Here is a 5372-nt window from a genome sequence, read left to right on the forward strand (position 1 = left end):
AGGTTTTGCATCGTCTTGACAGCTTGCTCTCCAAACATCTCTGTGACAGTCAGATTGTTCTTCATGATACATAATCACAATTATCTGTGTGTGTGAGTTTAGGTTAGGTCACTCGGGTACGTTGCACACATAAGGTGGCAGTAAAACAGAGAGGATCAGAGAAATGGCTGGCGAGAACATCATGCGCTGTGAAATCTCTGTCCTGCTGCCAGTTCATCTTCATGGCTTGATGAATGCAAATTGCTCGTATTCTCCAACATGGCCTCAAACACGTATTTCATGATGTGATGATGCTCTCTACATATTCACAACTTTAACAACTTAAGGCATTTTTATTAGAGCGTTGCTCCAGCTATATTTAACTACTGAAGCTTGTAGATGATGATGTAATTCTGGGGTTTTGGAGTTGTGATAACACTTGAGACCTTGATCTAAAGGATTGTGTTTCTGTATTTGGTTGCATTGTGATTATTTTCAGCACGTGATGAAGATGTTTTATTAATTTGCTGGGGTTTTTTCTATTTGCATGTGCACTGAAAAAAAATATTAGTTGAATTTAATAAAAAAAAAAAAAGTTTTTTATCCTATCGTATTTTAGCTACATTTAAAGGGATACTCCACTTTTTTGGGGAAATAGGCTAATTTTACAACTCCCCCAGAGTTAAACAGTTGAGTTTTACCGTTTTCGAATCCATTCAGCTGATCTCCGGGTCTGGCGGTACCACTTTTAGCATAGCTTAGCATAGATCATTGAATCGGACAGGACCATTAGCATCTCTCTCAAAAAAAATGACCAAAGAGTTTCGATATTTTTCCTATTTAAAACTTGACTCTTCTGTAGTTACATCGTGTACTAAGACCGACGGAAAATGTAAAGTTGCGATTTAGGCTGATATGGCTAGGAACTATACTCTCATTCCTGCGTAATAATCAAGAAACTTTGCTGCCGTACCATGAGTTCAGCAGGCGTAATGATATGACGCAGCGCCTGAAAATAGGACTAATAGGTTAGACAAACTTAGTCCCGGTCACGTTGGAAGTTACCGAGCTGGGGACTATTTTCAGGCGCTGCGTCATATCATTACGCCTGCTGGACTCATGGTACACTGTAAAAAATCCAACTTGCAAAATGTTAACTCAGTTTAAAATTTTAAGTTGAGTGGGCAAATTTTTGACTGCAATGTTGACTTTACTTATGAAAACTATTTAACTGCAAGTGTACTACTATTTTGTCCAATGAACACAAACAATTAAGTTGAGAAAACTTAATATTTTGATTTCATAGTTCGAACGTTTAACTTCCCGTCATCGCGCATGCGCAGTCTGTCTCGCTGTACGTTACTCTCGGGGTTTCCTCCTTCAACCACGCTATCGAAGGGACTGGATTTCATCTGATTGAGGTAAGTTTTCTTTAAGCTTTATACATGAAAATAGGCTATAAATTGCACACATATGTTGATAAAATATAGTATTATGTTAAAAGATATATTTTGCGGTGACGATAAGTTTCTATTGTTAGAGATTATCCACGTAGCACATTGCTACTAACGTGCTAACGTTAAGTTACCCAGACTAACGTTAGAGTGAGGAAACATGCTTGAATGAGAAAAGAAGGACAAGGACGTGCATGGTGTTTAAAATATGTTAAAAATATTAAGCTCAGTAAGTCGTGAATAAAGACTTAAATGCGGTGCTTGCGTTGATTGAGAGACAGAATGCTGCTTCTCTCGGACTCGGACAGAATCTGAGTGCGAATTCAGCTATCTTTCGTGGCGTATTGCGATTTAATAGTGACATACACATACAATTATGTCAATAACAAAAAAACAAAATAAAAAAAGTATTCAAGTAAACACGGTCGGCAATGTCTTAAATGAACATAACCAATTTGGTGAAACCTAGATGTTTCAGTATTAGATCCATGAGCTCTTAAAGTGACCGCAGTCCGTTCAATTTAATTTCAAGTTTATTTGTCACGTATACAAATTTCAGTTACAGTTTGTACATGCTTAGGTTGAGGCTCAGTCATTCTACAGTGCAATATAATTAAATACAATACAATTTAGAGGAAACATTTAATAATATTGGCCTATATATGCAAAACGAATGTGTTATGTTAAAAATATGTATGTTAACTTTGCATATTAAATAATAGAATGGGTAGTATGTGTGCAGTATGTTTTAAAGTGAATAGGATACAAATATTGTGTATCCTTAAACAAATATTAGGCTACAAAAGACAAAATAGCTCACTGCTCTTATAATACCTTTTGTATCTTTAATATCTGTCATATTTAATAAATACAGTGAAAACTATGCATTGATTCTTTTTCACATTTGATTATTCAATTTCTTTATTATTTTTACTACATGTTAAATTAACTTACTGTAACTGATTTTTGTTGTTGTTGTTTTGTTTAATAAAATTATGTATCTTTGTTCTGTTGTATTTGTCCTTTTTAGACTAAAGAACATCAGTACAGTGACAAGATCCTTGGATGTGCTAAAACAGTGGCCTTTATTTTTGAAAAGATCAGGTGAGTTGAACTGAATTTACTTGTGTTGGTCTACACTTAATTCTTACTGTTTCAACAATGTTTTTTGTTTTAGTTTTTTAGGGTCTCTGCTCTCTGCTGAGTATTACAGGATCACACAAACTGATCCGAAGAGCACCTTTTTCTCTTGGTTAAATGAATACACATCTAGTCGTACAAAGCAAGTGGTGGAGCGTATGGAGATGAGATGAAGATCCTCCTAGACCAACTTGATCATCAAGTAATTATTTGATCATATCTCTCTGGTTAAAGGCAAAATGGTGCCATCTCTTTTTCAAGGTAATTCCCATGCTTCTCTTTGTATATAACTTGTTCCATATTTGTTTTTCTGTCTTTCAGACACAGAAACTCCAATGTGCTTCCTCAAAGAAAGTCTACAACTCTTAAAGGTCTGCCTTTGTTTATGAGGGAAAAGTCTGGAAACATTCTGAAGACTTGCCTGGTAAGAAGATCATCAGCATATACACTCACACCTGATATATTTCACCTATTTACCAGATGCTGTTAAGAGATAGGTTTTGTGTGATATACAAAACTTATCATCAACAGACAAAGTCATGGTAAAAAATACTTTATTAAATAATCGTAGTTGAAACTTTCTCAGTGATCAGTTTGACTTCACCTGATAGCACAAATTCAACAAGTTGTTATTTTATCAAAGCAAAGACAGTCGAAAATTACTGTTTCACAACACTGTCTGGAGACATTCCCTCTGATATCTAACCTGTTAAAACAATACAGTGCACAATCATAAGGTTAAACATGACCGTGTTTCAAGTGAAGTTACATGAGCAGACCTTTAGGGACACTCTGGTCTAACATAATTCAATAAAATAAAATAAAAATGACCCTAATTTTATGCTGATTTATTTTCTACTGCAGGACACAGAGCCAGAAGACATTCACAAGGGGAGAAGATGAGGATCTTAACTATCGTTGAAGATGATGTTGCCACTCAAACCCAAATATAAGGTGCCTCTCTGTAGTACTATAAGAGCAGATTGGGCCAGATAATGTGCAAGACCTTTGCCACAGTTGTTACTCTCCTCTTTGGCTTGATTTATGGCCCCAATGGACTATCCTAAAGTATTAAAATACACCAGTAGTAACTGGTGGTTAAGAAAAAATTTGTTTAGTTTGTTTAGAAAAAAAAACGTTTATTTATCTTGACCTAAAGTGCTCCGCAAGGCTGATTTATTTTGCATAGTCCTTCAAAAGATTGTCCAAGTAGCTGCAATCCATATGGATAATTGTAAGGTTGAGCATTTATTTATTCCAGTTTGTACTCTAATTTTGTGCATTTATTTTTTATTTTTATTAATCTTGAAGAGTGGAATAGAACTTCATCACCTTAAAATATGTGTACCTAATGCAAATAGAAAATGTGTTGTTTTGCAGAATATTTGTCAATAAATAAGTTCTGTAATGATAGCAATGTCTTTTGTATTGTGTTGTATTTACAGTGTGGTTTACTCCCTGCATTTGGATTCTTAATGTGAAGGCTATACAAGTATCTGGGTGAGATATTTGAAAAAGTTGAATTAACTTAAAAAAGTAAAAAAGTTTAATCAACTTAAAAAAGTAAAAAATTGAATCAACTAAAAAAAGTAAAAAATTGAATCAACTTAAAAAAGTAAAGCAACCAGCTGCAAAGCTTTTTTGAGTTTACTCAACTTCAGGACCTCAGTAGTTGTGCTAACTCATTTCTTTGAGTTGGACTGGTAGTTGGATGAACTTCGACCACTGAAGTTGAGTAAACTCAAAAATGCTTTGCAGCTGGTTGCTTTACTTTTTTAAGTTTACTCAACTTTTTTTTTTTTACAGTGTACGGCAGCAAAGTTTCTTGATTATTACGCAGGAATGAGAGTGTCACGGTGTGGGTTTTGTGTCTTGTTCTTGTCTGTCATGTGTTCCCCCGTCTTTGCATGTTTAGCTGTCTCCTGTTATGTTGATTAGTCTTCCCAGGTGTTTCTTATTTACCACAACCCCTTGTTATCTTGTTTAGCTTGGTTGTCTGTGTATTTAAGCCCTGTGTTTTAGTTCAGTCTTGGTGAGTTATTGATGTTGTGAGGTTGCATGTTCTGTGTTCTGTTCTGAAGTATGAGTTTATGTCAAAGTTCTAGTTAATTTAATAAAAACACCGTTGCACTTGGATCCTGCTTCTTGCTTCCTGCTCTGCATCGTAACAGAGAGTATAGTTCCTAGCCATATCAGCCTAGAAAATCGCAACTTTACATTTTCCGTCGGTCTTAGTACACGATGTAACTACAGAAGAGTCAAGTTTTAAATAGGAAAAATATCGAAACTCTTTGGTCATTTTTTTGAGAAAGATGCTAATGGTCCTGTCCGATTCAATGATCAATGCTAAGCTATGCTAAAAGTGGTACCGCCAGACCCGGAGATCGGCTGAATGGATTCGAAAACGGTAAAACTCAACTGTTTAACTCTGGGGGAGCTGTAAAATGAGCCTATTTCCAAAAAAAGTGGATAATCCCTTTAAACAAATGCATTAAGTTGAACTTAATTTTAGTTCAACTTAATGCATTTGTTTAAATGTAGCTAAAATCAATTGTGTGCAACTACTTATGATAAATTGTTTTATTAAATTCAACGAATAATTTTTTTTCAGTGTGTTTTCTCAGCCTGAAACCTCATGAAAACGCGTCTTTATAGCACGCATTGTGTTTATCGTGCAATTTATACGCGAAAATGAGTTTTTACGTGCATATGATACGCAGTTTTCGCGTGCATTTGATACGCACTTTATTGCATGTAATACACACCGCCCCACACCACTAATCCTAACCAAACGTATAA

The 5372-nt window shown here is 35.2% G+C and overlaps 1 long non-coding RNA gene across 1 annotated transcript; it reads left to right on the top strand.

Moving 5' to 3' along the window:
- Positions 1-1107: 1107 nt before the first annotated feature.
- Positions 1108-3986, top strand: LOC309474846. The gene is made up of 4 exons (XR_014197437.1): positions 1108-1400; positions 2464-2537; positions 2619-2775; positions 2895-3986. It is a non-coding gene; the product is annotated as an uncharacterized lncRNA (long non-coding RNA).
- Positions 3987-5372: the final 1386 nt, after the last annotated feature.

The sequence above is a fragment of the Leuciscus leuciscus genome, assembly GCF_965113295.1.
Source record: "Leuciscus leuciscus genome assembly, chromosome: 14".
Taxonomy (NCBI): domain Eukaryota; kingdom Metazoa; phylum Chordata; class Actinopteri; order Cypriniformes; family Leuciscidae; genus Leuciscus; species Leuciscus leuciscus.